This window comes from Lygodium microphyllum, chromosome 30, assembly GCF_053477565.2.
Source record: "Lygodium microphyllum isolate KBCC chromosome 30, Lygodium_microphyllum_v1.1.10, whole genome shotgun sequence".
In the NCBI taxonomy this organism is placed as follows: domain Eukaryota; kingdom Viridiplantae; phylum Streptophyta; class Polypodiopsida; order Schizaeales; family Lygodiaceae; genus Lygodium; species Lygodium microphyllum.
The window spans coordinates 83,057,804-83,079,073 of record NC_141164.1 but is presented as its reverse complement, the minus strand read 5'-3'; positions in this window follow the sequence as shown (position 1 = coordinate 83,079,073).

The following is a 21,270-nucleotide window of genomic DNA, read 5'->3' as shown; positions in this document are numbered from 1 at the left end:
TATCGATCTTATTTTATATAGAACTTGTTTGATTTACAATTGTTCTTTATTTAAAAGAATATAATGATTTTCTTTTTGTTATTTTGGGATTGCCTCCAAACCAAGGAGAAAATCTTCTCTATAGAAATAGGAAAAATATCTATGAAGTTGCCTCTCTCTCTCTCTCTCTCTCTCTCTCTCTCTCTCTCTCTCTCTCTCTCTCTCTCTCTCTCTCTCTCTCTCTCTCTCTCTCTCTCTCTGTGAAGATAATTGAATTAAGTAGTAAATATTTACCATCAGGTTAGCTAAGAAGAAACATACACAAATGAAAGTCTACCAAGACTCTAACACACAATTATCACACAAGAAAGGACAACTAGTGTGGAGCAAACAATATCCATCCAAGGAGCAGCAATGTCGGGAAGAACCGGACCAGTCGACAGCATAGAGGATATCTTCCATAACACTAAACCACAAACACGGGTCACATGACCATGGATGCTCAAGGCTGAATAAAAAATAAAGGCATTTTGAATACGCCAAATATGCCACAGGGATGTCCATCCAAGAAAATGGAAGAGTAGGAATAATCTGAATGCAAAGTAGACATAGAGATTATCTTTTCCATAATCCAGGAATGAGCTAATATCTGGTGTTGAGTCATCGAGGACTACACACGGGAAACAAAAATCCAAATCTGTTGAGCAACACGGCAAGAGACAAAGAGATGAAGCAATGTCTCATCACATGTAGTGCAAAATACACAACAACCAACAGAGATCTTGCCGAGCACACAACACATCCCCAATTGGAAGACCCCTCAATAAGCAACCCCCCCATGAACACCTTACCCTGTTAAGGAACCTTAGACTTCCAAAGTTGGATAAATCTTTTCTGCCACTTCTTTTTGCTACCCCAAATATGCCATAATTTCTTAGCCTTTCGAGTAACCCATCTCTTGGCCTCCACCATCTGATGATATATCTGATTAGCTTACCATTTCTTGAAATCATCAGGAAGCATGAACATCAAATCTCGTCAGGGAGATGATGGCTATAACACAAGCAAAGGAGAGAACCTCAAAAGCATGTCTTGTATGGATGACCAAATGTCATGATATCCTCGAGGCACTTGAAAGTGCTGACGAATACGCCGAAAAGAATAAAGATGGGGCTGCCCAAGAATGACACCATCATGGACTGTATGCAACCCCAAACGAGCCATTTGATTAAACTTGTCTCACTGCAAATCTTTATCAGTCCAATCCAACAACCTGGAGGTAGCTAGTACTTCTCCTTACAGCAAATTCTCCTCCTTACAAAAATTAGGAGGGCGCCAAACTGCAAAACGTAACATCTCTTGCCAAGATGCAATTGAATGAGAAAGGAGAAAAGGCTGGGAGACTTTAATAGGCCTCATTGAATTAAGTGCATGCCACCAAGAAGCGTGAATAATCGTGCTACCATGAGAGATGCTAGTCCTCTCTCTCTCTCTCTCTCTCTCTCTCTCTCTCTCTCTCTCTCTCTCTCTCTCTCTCTCTCTCTCTCTCTCTCTCTCTCTCTCTCTCTCTCTCTCTCTCTCTCTCTCTCTCTCTCTCTCTCTCTCTCATTGTGTGTGTGTGTGCGCGCGCGCATACGCATGCATGCATGATACTAATTTTAGGAGATGAATCTTAATTCTTCTATTCGAAGCTAACTAGAAGTAATGAGAGGGGTAGTGAAAATATAGTATCAGCTTTCAATAAAGGCAACTATCAATATAATTTATGTCAACATCATCATTAAAAATAATGTATGCATAAAGGGCAATGGTTTGATAATCACCATCATTGAACGAAGCTCAATGGAGAGAAAACATGAATATTTGATGGTATTCTTTATCTTCTTATTAAGATTACTTTTCTATAGAAGCAAGGGTGCATACTCAAAGGGGAGAAAGCACAAATAGTCAAAAGCCAAGGGTTACAAGCTCAAAGGAGAATATGAATGAATTGTCAAATACATTTTCCTTCTTTTTTTGGTTATTATATTTACCCTTATTTACTTTTGTTGTAGAGTCTTATTATAGGCCATTAGCCATAGATATATGTAGGACAATTGACATATGAGAGAGAGTGTGTATGCGTGTGTGCATGAGTACGCATGTTTATTTGTTGCGTTGTACTCTCAATAGTGGGATATAAATGAAGTTCTTTTTTTTTTCAAGACCTTCTACTTGCTCTATGGATCAAGCTACCTCTCATAGAGGCAACTTGTGCTCTAGCTTCAAGCGAACTCACTCTCACGCTCTTTCTCTCAAGGAGAAGTATGGATGTCTCAAGTGTCTCACATGGTGATGGTTGAATAGAAAAAGAAAGAAAGAAAGAAGTAAGAACGTAGTAGAGAATTCATCCTTCCTAGTCCCTTGTTCTCTCTCACACAATTCTTTGTCTCTAACTCTCTCAAGCATTAGCATGGTGGAACCAAGAAGGAAGAAGATGTAAGCAAGAGCCCACAAGTTTGCACATATAAGAATGAGAATTTCTATTCATTTTGGACATTATGTATGTAGGAATTTATGAGCAAGTGGTCTCAACCCTTATCCTCTCTCAAGTCTAGTCATCTAGTCCATTACATGCTAGTTGGCCCTTGTGGTTTCACATGATAGATTAGTGTTCTGGCATAGACTTTTACATGACTAACTAGCTTTCCCATAGACTTACATTGCTTTGTAGTTTTTTGTGCATACATGAATAAAATGTAATTAATATGTGACTTTGGAAGATATTATAATTTGCATGGGAATGAGTCTAGCTCTCATTATTTACAAAAAATAAACTAGCAAGATATGATTAAATGTAATTGACATGTCTTGCCTGCAAATTTCTAGTGACTATGATAAGGTTTAAACTCTCAAAATTTTATTACAAAATATTTAGACATGTCGTTAGACTTTTAATTTGCTCTGTTTACTTAGGTTTGTTTCTTTTGGACTACTCGCACTCCATTGACTCCATTGATTTTTCTATGGCATGTCTGTATAGAGTATCATGCTTAGCAAAGCACCAAAGACGAATAATGCCTGAGACTTGATTGATAGAGAGGTAATGGTTAAGAAGTGGAGCTATTGAAGAGGGAAAGTAGCATGGGTTATCATTGTTGATGCTTCCTTAAGTCCTCCAAGATGTATCCATAGTGAAAATTTTGTGCTTTTCCTTAGGCTTGTGCATAAGTAACCCATGCATGGTGATGGGTGATTAGTGGTATTTGATTGTGAGATGGGTCTCAAGACCAACACTCCTCTTGGGGTAAAGGCCAATGCCCAAAGGCCAAGCAAGTGCTCCTAGTTAATGTACACATTGTACATTCATATAAAAGTAAAGATAAAGAAAAACAAGGGTAATTGAGAATATGCGAAAACTTCTTGTGTGCATCTCTCTCTCTCTCTCTCTCTCTCTCTCTCTCTCTCTCTCTCTCTCTCTCTCTCTCTCTCTCTCTCTCTCTCTCTCTCTCTCTCTCTCTCTCTCTCTCTCATCCCATTAACTCCATATTAACCATATCTTCATGTCAATGAATATAAAAGCATTATTGATAGGAATTTGTGGTTGGAGCGAGAAGTATTAACCTCAGCACAAGAAGAAAGCGATGAAAGTGAAAAAGCACAAGTCAAGACCTAAAAGAGGTGGCCTAGAAGAAAATCAGACACAATCGAAGAAGCAGGAAGGGAAACGGTTAAAAGTGCAAGGGCGGCCTCAAAAGCTAAGTCAAAGGTAGAAGCACATTCTTAAATACAAGGTGCCCCTAAAAAATTTCGTATAAGAGTGCCAGGCTCCCTCTTTTGCAAATTGTAAAGGTATATGGGTGGTAGAAAGGAAGCTAGGAAGATAGGAGGACAATGGGGAAGAGGGCCTAGGCCACGGCTGTCCATGTGAAAAAGGGGGATAAGGGGGTGACAGCCCAAAAGGGATTTAGGGTTTTGTATATAAAGTTTAAAAGTGAACGGAGAGCTCATTCTTTGGTGTGTGGCAAAGTGAACTCATATTCTTCTCTTCTTCTCTCCTTCTTGCTTGCTTGTGTATGCTTGAGAGAGGGAGTGTGAGAGTGTGAGGGTGTGAGGGTGTGAGTGTGTGAGGGTGAGGGATCAAGGAGAAGAAGCTCTCCATCATCTCCTCTCTTCTTCTCTTCTCTTCTCTTCTCTTCTCTTGTGCACGGCTATAGAGGATGGAGCTTAACGGTGGAGGCTTGACGTTGCTTGAGCTTGCATCACGAATCATGGAGCTACTAGTGTACTTGAGGGAGGAGGCAACTCATTTGGGCATCAATGTAAGCTCACTACACTTTGGTAGGATCGAAGGTGCATCGACTAGGTGAGAAATAGTCATAGGTGTTCGCTTGAAACGCTTAAAAGAATAAGCTGTCTGTGGGTCTTGGCGGGTCAGTATGAGCTCATTCGCCTCTACATTTTGGTTCCATTTGTCGGGACAACAGATTCAAGCTTGAGCAATTGCACGCCTCAAATCGAGCAACGAAGTAAGGGTTTCATCCCCAAACCAGAGCTTGAGATAGGTAGGAAGTTTTGGGTTTTTAATCTTGGTAACAAGTAAGTATTTTGGTTTTTGATGACTAGGCAAGTAGGAGGAAGCATTTCAATTTTCTGTTTTTGATTTTTGTTGCATTTAGAGTAGGTTAGGACGAAGAAATTGAAGGAAAAAGCTTTAGGGTTTCTATTGTTGAATAGGCCCAAACAGGGCACAAACAAGAAGAAGAATGGGAAAAAAGAGTGTCTGGAGGTATTAGAATCACACGGAGAGTGATCGGGTAGGTGAAGGTTGAGTCCAGCAAGGTTTTAAGACCCTAGGAGGCAAGGGGAGACCTCATTTTCAGGTTTTGCAAGAGAGAGAGAGAATGAGAGTTTGAGAACTTGTGCAAGACTTGGTGTTTCCAGTGGATCGATCAAAGGCCATAGGAGTTTATCACTTGGATCAAGTGTGTAGAAACCTTTTTGTGTATCTAAGCTTTGATCATGATGAATTTTGCTTGTAGGCATGGCAAAAAATCAATGACACGAAGCGATTTTCATTCCCATGGTTTATGTGCCAACAGAATCGAACGTGATCCCCAGGCGTTCGATTCCCAGAATCAGACGGGGACCAATCGAAATCAGCAAACCACTTAGACTCGGACCATCCAATCGGCTGATCAAACCAACCAAAATCGGACACCCCAATGATCTAACCACTATCATGCATTCAAACTTGAGGATCAGACGCTCGGACTTGACCTTATTTAAGTTTGAAAATCAGACTCTTGGACCATCCTTCTTGACTTTGGAAATTGGACACGCTCAAATCGGACCTACTTAACCTGTCCGATCGGACACGCCCTGTCTGATTTCTAGAAGTGGAAAACCCATAATCAGACCTTTTAGAATCGGACACATGTCAAATTGGACATTGTAGAATCAGACTAGATTCTGACACATCAAAATTGACAAATTTAGTGCATTCAGGACTACAAAGAGTGCAACCCGCAACATGAGAATTGAGCGCAAGTCTTACAGGAAAATCTAACCCTAAAAATCGTAGTCAAATGGCCAGGCACAGTGCTGACACTCATATCAACATATTTGACACGATTAGAGTCGTAGGCTAACTAAGAGACCCCATTTAACCATGAGCAACCTGAACAATGTAGCACAAACCCTAGAGACCAAAGGAAACGGCTAGGAATTGAGCCTAGAGCCCCATTAGGCCAAGTACATAAACAAGAGTGCGAGAGCTACAATCATCATCTTGTATTTGCACCCACATTGTTTTTCAACACTTGAAGTGTACTTAAAAAAAACTGAAAGTCTGATTTCGCATGGTGCACGGAAGAGAGCAAGCACACACACACCAAGTGAGCTTAATTGAGGACTGTTTGTAAATAATAAGGAACTCACTCAAACCTAACAAACGAAACGAACCCACTAGTAGGAGAAGACCCTAAAACATAGTTGAATGATTGAGAATCCCAAGTATAAGACCAAGTGCAGATGCGACCTAGGAGTCAGATGCTGCAAGGACCGACACCATTGGAGGAGTGGATCTATCCGACTTGCTCAATCTCATCGACAACCTGGTGGAGCACGAGACCGCGAACATGGTAGAGTCAAGTACTAACCGTAGATGCGATGAAAAGCTTGAACTCAGCGGTTTCTTGTCAACAAAAATCCAACATGGCTAGTTGCCAATTACGATCTACAAACCCGAATAGACCACCACGACAAGATGTCTAAGGATATCATAGCGGACCTCGAAGAGGAGAGGAGACTAGCGCAAGAAGCTTTGCAGGGCATACTGACCTACAATCAGGAACAACAAGCTAGAAGCTTGTGATAGAGCATAGAAATGTGCGAGATTCAGCGAGTGCTAGCCCTAGCAAGCAGAAATAGGACATGCCTTGATGCATAGAGAGAAAGAGCTCTAGAAGGCGATCTCGCATTGAGCGACAAGATTCTTATGAAGCGAGTGCTAGACAAGTTGTCAACAGAGTAGAGCGCCGCTGCAATGGCAACCTCGTTGCTTGCAAGATTAGGAGTTAACCAGGGCTCTAAGAGCCAATCAAGAATCCATGTCGTGGCTAAGCAATTAGACAAGTATGAGCCAAACAATGACCCATATAGTTTCATAGAGCAGTTCGAGTAGGTTTGCGAGGCCAATAGCCTCACCGATCTTACTCTGCACTCACAAGCTTTCGGTCTATGCTTAGGAGATAAGGGTAGGACCTGGTACACGAGTTTGGATACTGCCAAGCGAACAAACTTTAACAACCTCAAGAGTCTTTTCATCAAGAGATTCTTTGAGCATGGGTACTCCAATAACCTTCTAGTGTGGTTGATGAACGCCAAGTAGAAAGACAAGGAGGACATAAGAGACTACATCACCCACATGCGGAGTCTCTTCAAGAGGATCCCAACTGGTGAGCGACCCATCAAAAGAGCGGTCTCCACAGTGTTCATCAATGGGATACGCAGTGAGGAAATCTACAAGGCCTTAGCAGGCAATTCAAGTTTGCAGGGAGATGCGCTAGCTAGGGTCTTTGACGAGGCAATTAGAGTGGACGACTAGCTTGAATAGAGAAGCTCCAAGAGCTCAATCTGAGAGGAGACAAATGCTAGAAACTTTGAGAGAGTTTCAACGTCAAGTGAAAGATTAGGCCCAAGTACTCAAGATAAAGGAAAGGGCATGGATGCGAGTTAGGAGCTAGCATAGATGAAGATGGAGCTAGCCAAATTACAAGAAATGATGAGACGACCAACCCACCCTCACGTCCAATGCATGTATTGTGGTGGAAACCACCTACTAGTCGAGTGTCAGGACTCGAGGTCCCAACCTTGCGCCAATTGCGGTAGATTCGGTCACAATACCGGGACAATACCTTGCATTGTAGGCTACTGAGGAGACTTCCATATTCGCAACCATACAAACAGCCTTACCTAGCAAATAGGCCACAAAAACCTTTTTTGGAGGGGGGCCCCATTGGCTCTCCCAGCACCTAATGACGCTAAACCAGCCATTCCTAGGATGGATATAAACCCCACAGGCATACCTAAACCACTTGGACCCTATGTGACCCATCCACCGAGCGATGCTCCAGTCCACTATGTGGAGGAGCCAAATGACAAAGAGCCTTATGTGCACCCTTACATGTCGTATGATGAGGAGGGCAATGCAATCCTTATGGATTATTGACCTATACCAGAGATGGTGTTAGGTAGAGGTAGAGGCAAAGGCTTTGGAGGGTAGACCCAAGAACCAATCTCATGTTGGACTTGTGGACACCCAAGTCATATCTCCTCATGCTACCTCGAATGGGAGCAAGCTAATCTCGTGTTGGACTTGTGGACACCCAAGACATATCTCCTCATGCTGCCCCGAACGGGAGCAAGCTAATCGAGAAAAGGCCGATCTTAGATGCCTAAAGTGTGGAATTACTCACTTATTTGCCGAATGCCCGAGACCAAAACCGCCCTCTAGTGCGGAAAATGAGCCATTTGTATGACTAGGGTTGTTTAGAGTTGAGACATTTAATGGAGAGTATACACCCATCCTACTGCATATCATGACCTGTGTACGTAGATAAAGTAGACTAGTATATCACTACTTGGACCCAATAACTTAGATGCAGTCTTAATTGTAAAGAAAAGTCATAGGCGAAGGAGAAAGTGATGCCAGGAGGCATATTACACGGTGGATTTCGTGCCACTGTGGATTCCGTGAGGTTTTACAGTGGATTCCGTAAACTTTTATTATCGGGGTTCATACACAAAGTGGATTCTTTGTGCAAGAAGTCGATGGGGACGCCTATTCTTTTCGGGCATTTTGTTAATTTAGTGTGTACATGGGTGATTCCATAGCGGGTGATTTCGCAAAATACATATTTAAATTAATAAACGTTTATGAGTTTAAAGTGCGCACTCGTGATAAATTAAGGTTAGGATTGATTTCTAACCAATTGATTTATTTAGTTGAAGACTGCTAGGTATTCACTTTTATCAGTTTAATTGTATTATTTTACTAATGATTGTGAATGCTTCAGTTGATGTGTAGAGATAGCAACAGTGGCAGTGGAAAGCATTAGAGGATAGCGGATATTCGAGTTATCATCTATATTTTGATGGGCGCGTGTCTTAGGCATGGCGCCTATATTTTGTCGCGCGTATTTATCAAGGCGCTTGATATTTATTATTATTATTGTATGTGCATGGGCGCATGATTTAGATATTTGTATTTGGACATTGTATTTGGGTACGCTTGACTTCTTGGGCGCCCGCCCATTAGCTTTATTTCTATTTGGCACTAAAGCAAACTCAAAAGCCAAAAGCGTGCTATTTTGTAAGTTGGGGCTATTACTTGAGCTTGAAGATGTTTAATACATAAAATACATGCTTTGTGGAGCGCTCACACAAGGCATGGGGGGAGATTGCACCCAATTGGTCTCTTGTTCGTGTCGTGCATGCTTTCTACATTGATTTGTGTGCAAAAAGTAGAGTTCTTTTGTTTTTGGGGACCTTCTGACGCTCACTACACGCGCTTACGACATCTGATCTGTGCACTAGTGGTATCAGAGCGAAGCTGAGATAGAGAGCTTCCAATCACTTACCATCTTGCGTGAAGGCAGAGCTCCTGGAATGATCGAGCTCTACAGTCAGTTTCATCGTGAACGGTCGATACGAGTGGATTCTTGGAGGTCAAGAACCTCTATCTGTAGCCTCTGATCGCGAAGGACCGGCCTGAGGAGGCGGAGGACTACTTCTACATCTCCCTCTCCAAGTCGTTTTTTTTCCACAGACAAATATATAAGCTTCATATCTCAAAAAGCTTAAAAGCTTTAATTCAAAGGTTAGAAAGCTTATTATCAAGCTTAATAAGAAAGCTTAAGTGAAGAATTTCAAAATCGGCGGCAACGACATCTTCTTCTCAGAGTCGGCGGGGCGAAAAAACGGCCCCTCTCCTAAAAACGAAATTCACGACAGCCAGTCTCTACAAAGCTTAATTACATAAGCTTTCAAATTCTCAAGTCTACAAAGCTTAATCATCTAAGTTCTCTTACTACTCCAAGTTCTGCAAGTCACAAAGGTTAATCAAGTCACCACAGACTAACTCCAACTATTCCCATAAAGGCTGTTCCTACGCAGAAGCATAGAATTATGAAATTGCTCCTTGGAAGACTCTGTTCACACATGTAGACTTGCTGAACCAGTTTTAGCAAACGCAGAAGGTCATACGCAGTTTCTACAAAGACAACAAATCCCGCAATTGCAAAAAAACAAAGACCGTAAAAGCCAAACAAAAATCTATAAGCCTTGTATAGCTGACTTTGAGCTACGCTCATCTCACTGATCAGATTTTGAGAGTGTGAGGTCTTTTGGATTTTACAGGATGACGGAACAAAACATGGACGATTTAATGGCTGAAGGCGATCTTCCCGAACCAACGATGGAACAAAAATTGGATTTGATTATGATGCAGCTAGATGAAGAACGAAGAGCCCGAAAAGCTTTGCAAACTCAATTGGCCAATCTACAACGATCTACCACCGACAAAGATGGACCGCAACCCGAAGATCTTATCCAACGAACCATCGATGCGACGCTCGAAGCTCAATCCATCCGCAAAGAAACAAAGATAAGTAAAAGAAACTTCAAATTTTGTACTTCCAATGGATCTCGAGATGGAAAGACTGTACTTGCATTTATCAATCAGTTTGATGATTACTTTCATGAAGAGACATATGCTGAAAAAGACAAAATTAAATGTGTCACTAATCATTTAGTCGATCGAGCATCTCTATGGTGGACTGTGGTTCGCAAGAGCATTGATTGTCCCACTACCTGGGAGAGTTTCCAAAAGAAGTTTTTGCAGAATTTCCTTCCTCCTCAATTCCATGAAAAAGCCATAAAGCAATGGGATCTTCTTCAGCAAAGAGAACGTGAACCTATTTCCCAATATACTGAACGTTTTTGGAATGCCCTACTGCAACTCCGAATGCTCGAAGATGTATCTGAAGCAACTCACAAACACAAGTTTATGTCTGGATTACTTGGACATTACTATGCTGAAGTCAATATGTTCAAGCCAACAACCCTTGAAGATGCAATTTCTTTGGCTCATGACACTGAAGACAAGATTCGCGGAAGAGACAAGCGTTCACAACAATTTTAAGCTAATGGTAACTATGGTTCCAAGCAATTCAATTCAAATTTTAGAAGATTCAATCAAAGTTGTTTTCTTCCATCTTCATTCCGTAAGTCTTGGACACGACCACCTGCTTTGCCATCAAACACCAATCCAAACCCTAAGCTATTCTAACAGCCAAATCCCAATATTCCTAGACTTCCTGCCATTGCCAACAATGTATCTAAAGCCAAACCCATAGTTTGTTACAAATGCCATCAACTTGGACATCTAGCAGCCAATTGCCAATCGAAAAAGCCACCTGTCCATATCAATTATCTTGGAGCAATGGAAGAAGAAGAACGTGAGGAAATGCCTGACTTTACAGAAGATGATGACGACATTGCCACTCCTTTGGATACTTTGCCAGGTATGCCAACTCTACATTCTTTGTTGACAATGAAATGTTTTGTGCATGCTAAAGAAAAGATTATTTTGCATGATGATGGTATCACACATGATTTTATTTCTGCAAAGTTAGTGAAAGAATTGAAAAACTGTTTCTACACATTATCACATTAAAGCAGCATTTCTAGGCACAAGATATAATGGAACACAAGAGGTGCATAACTTAGAAATTAAAATTGGTGAATACACTGAACATAGAAATTTTCTAGTTGTACCTTTGTAGTCTAGTGACATTATCTTAGGTATGCCTTGGCGTCATCAGTATAATCCTGACATGGATTATTCTACGCATTCAATTAAAATTTATTTTCAAGGAAAACAAATTACATTGCATGGTATGCACGCATCTAATAATTTTCCACTGCTTACTCATACTCAAGCTAAATGTGCATTACGTAAAAGTAATAAATCTTATTTGATTTGGGTGAATGAACTTGAAGCTAAAGAAAAACATATGCATCCTAGGCATACACAATTTCTTGCTTAATTTAAAGATTGTTTTGCTGATGATTTACCACTTGGACTATCACCTTCACGTCCTGAAGATCACAAAATAGATTTAATTCCTGGTACACAACCACCATGTAAAGCACCAAATAGGCATAACCAAATTGAACAGAAAGAAATTCAAAATCAAGTAGAAGAATTGCTTAACAGAGGATTAATTAGACCTAGTAGTTCTCCATTTGGCGCACCTATCTTATTAGTAAAGAAGAATAATAATACTTATTGCATGTGCATTGACTATCGTGCCCTGAATAAAATCACTGTTAAGAATAGATATCCAATTCCTAGGGTAGATGATCTTATGGATAAACTACAAGGTTTTGCCACATTCAGTAAGATAGATCTTAAATCTGGTTATCATCAAGTAACATTGGATAAATATGATATATTCAAAACTGCATTTAGAACACAATTTGGACATTATGAATTTCTAGTTATGCCTTTTGGATTAACTAATGCACCTGCTACATTTAGTCGAATGATGAATCACATATTTTTGAAATATCAGCATTGTGTTATAGTATTCTTTGATGATATATTGGTATTCAGTAAAAATGAGAATGAGCATTATGAACATCTATCTTTAGTTTTCAAGTTGTTGAAAGATAATCAATTGTATGCTTACCCAAAAAAGAGTGAATTCTTTCAAACAGAAATTGAATATCTAGGTCACATTGTTTCATCAGAAGGTATTAAGATTGACCCTAAAAAGATAGAAGCAATTTTAAACTGGCCCATACCCAAAAATGTGTATGAGTTACGTTCTTTTCTAGGTCTTGCAAGTTTTTGCAGAAAGTTTGTGCGAAATTTTTCATTACTTGCCTTGCCTTTGACTAAACTTTTAAAGAAGGGTATTGTTTATAATTGGACTGATAATCAAGAAAAATCTTTTGATTTATTGAAACATGCATTAACCCATGCTCTTGTATTACAACTACCTGATTTCAATAGACCATTCTTTTTAGTAGTTACTGATGCTAGTGGATCTGGAATAGGAGCTGTTCTTATGCAAGATAATCATCCCATAGCCTACTCTAGCTGTAAACTGAAACCATCTGAACTTAAATATTCTACATATGATAAAGAATTGTTAGCTGTAGTACAAGCCTTACATCAATGGAAACATTACTTAATGGGTTCTGAATTTATGACTAAGACTGACCAACAAAGCATTAGACATCTCCTTAGTCAATCCCAAATATCTGACCGACATATCAAATGGGCAGCTTTCATTCAAAGTTTTCATCCCCTTATCCAATATCAACCCGGAAAAGTGAATGTAGTAGCCGACACTTTGAGCAGAAGACCGACAATTCATAATGTTTCTGTCATATCATTTGATTCCCTTATCCCTATGAAAGATACTTATCATCAGGATCTTACTTTTCAAGCCGATTGGAATAAATTAGTTGCAAATAATTGGATTCCTATTGATTCACTATCTTACAATAATGGATTCATGTTTTATGAAAAGAGATTATGTGTTACAGTTCCATTTAGATCTTTTATTTTGAATGAGATTCATTGTCCTCCATATCAAGGTCATAGAGGTATTATATTTACTTTGCGTACATTAACTGAAGATTTTTATTGGCCACATATAGACACTGATGTATCTAACTTTGTTTCTGAATGTTTAGTTTGTCAACGAGTCAAGAGACATCATGGTAAACAGTATGGTTTACTAATGCCTTTATCTATTCCATCACGACCATGGGAATAGATTTCTATGGATTTAATTACTGGTTCACCTAACACTAAAGCTAACCATGATATGATTTGGATTGTTGTAGACAGGTTTAGCAAACAAGCATATTTCATTCCATGCAAGAAAACTCTAACTGCATCTCAAGCAGCTCAATTGTTTTTGAAAACTATTTTTACTAATCATGGTTTACCAAAAGTTATTATTTCTGATCGTGATTCTAGATTTTGTAATAATTTTTGGATTACTTTGTTTGCTAACTTAGGAATAAAGATTGATTTTTCATCTGCATTTCATCCTGAAACAAATGGACAAACAGAAGCTACTAACAATACTATCTTAGATCTTCTACGTGCTTACACTATTTCAAAACCACATACATGGGATACATATCTACACTTACTTCAGTTTGCATATAACAATACACCACACACAGCTACAAAGAAAGCACCATTTGAAGTTATTTATGGTTATAGATTGCCTACACCTGTTGCATCATTATCAAATAAATTTCAGACTGCTGATGATATTGCTAACATGTACGCTACTATTTTTTATGAAGTTAAAGATATGATTGCCAAAGCCCAGCAATCATGCACAAAACAAGCAAATAAGAAAAGACAGGCTATGAATTTTAAAGTTGATGACTATGTTTCGTTATGTATAGAAAAACATAGATTACAAAGTGTAGATAAACACCCAGTTGTGAAATTAGCACCTAGATTTTATGGACCATTCAAGTTCATACACAAAATCAATGACAATGCATTTAAACTAGAACTACCACAACATTGGAAAATTCACAACACCTTTCATATTAGTTTACTACGACCCTTTAGAGGCCAATTACTGTTGAGATATCGAGCTCCACTCGTGATATACCAGGGTGACCGTTGTGCATTTATGTCACCAACTTGTTAGCTGCAGATGCGGTTGGTACACCGCCCATGAATAATAGCTAGATGACAGCTATCCTTATCTACTCTAGTTCGTGGCTCAGTTAGTATGCTACCTTAGTTAGTTGAGTTTGGTTTGAGACCCATATATAGGGTTCTTCTATTTCTCTGTACTAGAGTTCTTTTGGCTTACACAACTAAGAAGAGGAAAACTATTTTCAGCCTCCACCTTTGTGTGTATTCCCCCATTGTGTAAGTGAGAAAGCTACAACAAGTGAGACTCCTTCCTTCTCTCCCACAATCTTGACATGGTATCAGAGCCTGGTTCATGGTAAGGAGCTCAAGAAAGCAAACCAAGTTCGCGGTGTTCTGGTAAGAGGACCAGTGTTGCTTTTATTTTTCGAGTTTGGGAGCAAGTCTCTGCAGGTAGCACAGCCGGAAAGTGCAAGAGTGCATTGTCTCAGATTGAGACGCCCTTCGCAGTGTAGCAATAGGGTAGTATATGCTGTGGGAAAGGGCTTTATCCCTTGGTTGCCCTGTTTTTTTGATTCGAGGCCATTTTGGGCCCTATTTTGGAGGCGGAAGTTTTCCACACGCACTCAGAAAAAGGCCTTGGTTTTTGCTGTGCGACCACTGTTCTACAGGTCAGTGAAAAGTTACCATAGAAATTGCATCGTATGCCTGTACGCAGAGACATTGGGAGTTACATAATCATCCTTGTTGCCTGTTGATGCAAAATCGTCACTAGGAAGTGACTGTGTGGTCAAATACCGTTTTCGTTAGTTTTGCAGATTTGCCCTTGTGAGGCTGAAGCTGTGGTTTTTGCAGTGATAGAATTTTTTGCAGTGTTCTGTAATGGCGTCTGATTCTCTTTTATAGATTGTCACTGAAAAGCTTGACAAGAACAACTTCCAAGCATGGAAGATTAGAATGACAAATTTCCTTATGGGAAAAGGATATTGGGAATTCATTGCAGGAAACGAAGAAGAACCAGTTCTTCCTGATGTTCCCAATCAACAACAAATGCAGGCATTTAAAGGATGGCATGAGAGAGCCAGAAAAGTTATGTACTGGCTGTCTATCAGTATTTCAGACTCTATGATTGTGCATATTCAGGATGTAAGTACGGCAAAGGAGGCATGGGATACTTTGTCAAAAATGTATAGCACAAATACGCAAGCCAAGAAAATGCAGCTCAAGCAAGAGTTGCACAATATGCAAAGAGAAAGTATGAGCATCAATGACTACCACGTGAAGGTAAAGAAGATTGCAGATACACTTGCTTCCATTGGGTTGCCAGTGGAAGATGATGATTTAGTTTCTGTGACCTTGAATGGTCTAGGAAAGGATTATGCACAGTTCCGAACATCGATATTCATCCGTGAAAGATTTCTCGATTTTGAGGAGTTGATTGCTCTTCTAATTTCTGAGGAGCAGAGAAATGGTGGTGCATCTTCTTCAGGAGGAACTTCAAAAGAAGCTGTCTTCTACTCAAATGCTGGAAGAGGTAGAGGCAGAGGTAGAGGAGGCCGATATGGAGGCCGTGGTAGAAATCAGAATATGCAGCAAACTCAAGAAAACCAGTCCTATGGAGGAGGATGTGGTAACTCTAGAGGCAAGGGGAGCCAAAGAGGTCGTGGTGGATGGCAAAGAGGCCAACATGCAAACAACAATGTTGAATGCTACTACTGTGGTAAAATGGATCATATGGCTAAAGACTGCTATAAAAAGCAGAATGACATCATGAATGGAAAATTGCAACAAGGGAATTATGCATCTTCTAGTAGACAGGGTGATGACAGAAATGAGCATTTGTTTATGGTGCAGCACATGACCAATTCTGTGACAAGTGCAGAAGAAAGCAATGATGTATGGTATGTTGACTTAGGTGTATCAAACCACATGACAGGTCATGCAGAATGGATGGAGGATGCAAGAAAAATGGAAAAACCAGGATTTGTGGAGACTGGTGATGATACTGCATATCCTATTGTGTAGATTGGAAAAATTTCTTTGTCTATGCAGGATGGGAAAAAGAAATACATATCGGATGTATTTCATGTCCCGAATATCACCAAGAACCTTGTTTCTGTTGGTCAAATGGTTGAGCAGGGCTTGCAGGTCAGATTTAATTATCATGGATACTTTGTTGAGGATATGAAAAATAAAGGTCGCTTGATAGTAAAAGGAAAGAAGAAGGGCAGAATGTCTACGTTGGATGCAGACATGTCTGAATTGAGTGCAGCAATGTTTGCACATGGGACCGGTGTAGTTGCAGATATTGATATCTGGCATAAACGCATTGGTCATGTTAATGTACAGCGACTTAAATCAATGCAGGCCCAAAATATTGTTGTAGGATTGCCTAAATTCAAGGTTGCAGAAATGCATAAGGTATGTGAAGCCTGTCAGTTTGGAAAACAGGCAAGGAAACCATTTCCTAGACATGTTCAAGAGAGTAAGAAGCCATTGAAATTAATCCACTCTGATGTGTGGACTACTAAAGCTGCATCTCTTGGAGGCTGTCATTATTTTGTCAGTTTTATTGATGACTATAGCAGAAAAGTTTGGGTGTATTTTATGAAAAAGAAAAGTGAAGTTTTTGGGCATTTCAAAACTCTTAAAGCTATGGTTGAAAAAGAAACAGGCCTGCAAATAAAATGCCTAAGGTCAGATGGAGGGGGAGAGTACCTCTCAAATGAGTTTGCAAGGATCTTGCAGGAGCATGGCATAAAGCAGCAATATTCATGCAGTCATACCCCACAGCAAAATGGAATTGCAGAAAGAACAAACAGGCATATTGGAGAGGTATCTCGTGCCATGCTTAATGAAAAAGACCTGCCAGATTTTTATTGGGCTGAAGCAGTTGCTACAACAGTCTACATAATGAACAGGACTCCCACTGCAGCAATACATGGAATGACTCCAAAGGAGAGGTATACTGGTAGGAAACCAAATTTTTCTCATTTGAAAATTTTTGGCTGCATTGCCTATGTACATGTGCCAGATGAGTTGAGATCCAAGTTGGATCCAAAAGCTGAGAAGTGCATCTTTATTGGTTACTCTCTGCAGCAAAAAGGGTATAGATGCTATAACCCTTCTACTCGTAAGTTTACAGTGAGAAGAGATGTTGTTTTTGATGAGATGAGTAGCTGGTATAAACCAGTAAATGTGATTGATGATGTAGATGCATAAAATGGTAATGCTGCACAGAATTCACAGCAGCAGTCACAAAATATTAGTGGACCTGGAGCGTCCTCTAGCAGTGGTTCACATTCTTCGCCATGGACAGGCAGATTGAGATCAGGAGAATCTTCTCAAAGCAATGCAAATAGTGGTATGCAGGTATCACGAAAAGGAAAAGAGAAGGTAGATCAGCCCATGTTTGATGTGAATGCAGGTCACTCTTATGTGGATGGTGAATCCAGTGGCTCAGAACAGAGCATTGATGATGAGTTGGGTATTTCTTCTATTGTTACACCTGGAGTAAGGAAGACCAGGGATGTTTTGAGAGCACCTGGGAGTGAACCTACTTTGCGCAGGTCTACCAGAGTTAGGTATCCTGTGGATAGGCTGAAATATGATGGATTTACAGCCATTCACTATGCATATATGGTCAAGGTGATACAGGAACCAGAACCCACTTCTTTTGAGCAAGCCATGGGAAAAGAAAAATGGGAGAAAGCCATGGATGAAGAAATGGATGCCTTGGAAGCAAATGCTACATGGGAATTGGTATCTTTGCCTAAATGTAAGAATGCAATTGGCTGTAAGTGGGTTTATAAGGTGAAGCACAATGCAGATGGTTCTGTGAACAGATACAAGGCAAGATTAGTAGTCAAGGGGTATGCACAAACATATGGCATTGACTATGAAGAAACATTCACTCCGGTTGCAAGTATGGCAACCGTAAGAGTAGTCATTGCTATGGCTGCATCAAAGGGATGGTCTTTACATCAGATGGATGTAAAGAATGCCTTCTTGCATGGTGATTTGCAAGAAGAGGTCTATATGGAGCAGCCACCAGGTTATGTGCATACTGTTCATCCTGAGTTTGTTTGCAGGTTGAAGAAAGCCTTGTATTGAAGCAAGCACCTAGAGCATGGTCTGACAAGATAGGACAGTATCTTGTCACTATTGGCTTTCAGATTTCCAAGGCAGATTTCTCACTTTATGTGAGAAAAACATAGAGAAAGGTATTATGCTAATTGTCATTTATGTTGATGATTTGATTATGACAGGTGATAGTGATGAAGATATCCTTCATGTGAAAATGCTATTGAAGCAGAAGTTTGAGATGAAGGATTTGGGAGAGTTGCGTTATTTCTTGGGCATTGAGGTGACTAGATCACCAAGTGGGATACAGCTCTTGCAGAGGCAGTATGGATTGGACATGTTGTCCAAATATGGGATGACAGGCTATAAGCCTATTTCAGTTCCTTTGGAGCAGAATGTGAAGCTGAGTGTAGATGCAGGTGAGCTTCTTGAAGACCCTACTATGTACAGACGCATAGTAGGAAGTTTGATTTATATGACTATTACCAGGCCAGATTTGAGCTATGCTGTCTGATTGGTAAGTCAGTTTATGTAGACTCCAAGGAAATCGCATTTGGATACGGCTAGATGTATACTCAAGTATGTGAAGTCCACATTGTAGTATGGACTATTTTATGAGACTGGGGTTCAGATACAGTTGTATGGATACACTGATGCTGATTGGGCTGGTAGTATTTCTGATAGACGATCTACTAGTGGATATGTGTTCTCTTTTGGGAGTGCTGCAGTCACTTGGAGCAGCAAGAAACAGTCTACAGTTGCCTTGTCGAGCACAGAGGCTGAGTACAGGGGTGCAGCAATGGCTGCATGTGAGGTAGCTTGGTTGCATAAGCTACTTTATGATATGCATCAGCCTACAGATGGACCAGTTATCATTTATTATGACAACATGAGCAGTATACACTTGGCAAATAACCCAGTCTATCATGCTAGAACAAAGCACATTGAGGTGCATTATCACTATGTGCGGGAGAGGGTTTTACTAGGTCTTATTGATCTAGTTTATGTCAGCACAGAGGATCAGGTAGCTAACATATTCACAAAGGCATTGGGCGCAGAGAAGCTGCGCAAGTTCAAAGACTTGCTTGGTGTGTAGGAATTGGGATTGAGCTCAAGGGGGAGTGTTGAGATATCGAGCTCCACTCGTGATATGCTAGGGTGACCGTTGTGCATTTATGTCACCAACTTGTTAGCTGCAGATGCAGTTGGTACACGGCCCATGAATAATAGCTAGATGACAGCTATCCTTATCTACTCTAGTTCGTGGCTCAGTTAGTATGCCACCTTAGTTAGTTGAGTTTGGTTTGAGACCCATATATAGGGTTCTTCTATTTCTCTGTACTAGAGTTCTTTTGGCTTACACAACTAAGAAGAGGAAAACTGTTTTCAGCCTCCACCTTTGTGTGTATTCCCCCATTGTGTAAGTGAGAAAGCTACAAGTGAGACTCCTTCCTTCTCTTCCACAATCTTGACAATTACCTGTACACCCTGTCTATGAAAACCCACCTTTGTTAGATGAAGAGACTGAAATCCTTGAGCCTGAAGCTATTATAGATACTGACTTTATGACCACTAGAATTGGCCGTAGATACTCTAGATATTTGGTCAAGTTTAAAAACCATCTTGTTGAAGAGGCTCAATGGATGCACGCTAGAGACTTAAATGCTTTCCCCACTCTGTTAGCTCCACATTGAGCTACTAGCAATTGAGGACAATTATTATCCCACCCCGAGGGTATGATGCCAGGGGGCATATTACATGGTGGATTCCGTGCCATTGTGGATTCCGTGCCACGGTGGATTCCGTGAGGTTTTACGGTGGATTCCGTAAACTTTTATTACCGGGGCATACACAAAGTGGATTCTTTGTGCGAGAAGTCGATGGGGACGCCTATTCTTTTCGGGCGTTTTGTTAATTTAGTGTGTACATGGGTGATTCCATAATGGGTGATTCCGCAAAATACATATTTAAATTAATAAACGTTTATGAGTTTAGAGTGCGCACTTGTGATAAATTAAGGTTAGGATTGATTTCTAACCAATTGATTTATTTAGCTAAAGACTGTTAGGTATTCACTTTTGTCGGTTTAATTGTATTATTTTACTAACGATTGTGAATGCTTCAGTTGATGTGTAGAGATAGCAGCAGTGGCGGTGGAAAGCATTGGAGGATAGCGTGTATTCGAGTTATCATCTATATTTTGATGGGCGCGTGTCTTAAGCATGGCACCTATATTTTGTCGTGCTTATTTATCAAGGCGCTTGATATTTATTATTATTATTGTATGCGCATGGGCGCACGATTTAGATATTTGTATTTAGACATTATATTTGGGTACGCTTGACTTCTTGGGCGCCCGCTCATTAGCTTTATTTCTATTTGGCACTAAAGCAAACTCAAAAGCCAAAAGCGTGCTATTTTGTAATTTGGGGCTATTATTTGAGCTTGAAGATATTTAATACATAAAATACATGCTTTGTGGAGCGCTCACATAAGGCATGGGGGGAGATTGCACCCAATTGGTCTCTTGTTCATGTCGTGCATGCTTTCTACATTGATTTGTGTGCAAAAAGTAGAGTTCTTTTGTTCTTGGGGACCTTCTGACGCTCACTACGCGCGCTTATGGTATCCGATTTGTGCACCAGAAAGAAAGCTGATGCAAAGGTGACACTAAAAAGAGAGAGTGCCACGACGCTACCTACCGAAAAAAGGTGATAAACGTAGAGGCAGAAATGTCAGTTCCAAAGATGGCCTAGAAGGGGAGTGCGAAGATCGGGGAGTATCCCAACCCGAAACACAACTCGAGGCCATCAAAAAGATCAAGGAGTGGGTGAAAGAAGCCCAAGAGCACCTGAAGGATACTGAGCCCATATTGGAAGATGAGATCGATGATCTCTCAAGCGTAAGCACACAAGCCTCGCCTCCACGACCAAAGTTAATAGACGTGGCTATACCACAAGCAGTGCCGCTTAAATAGAGTCTACATGCTACGGGCTAGCAAACTAGTTGAGACCATTGCCTAA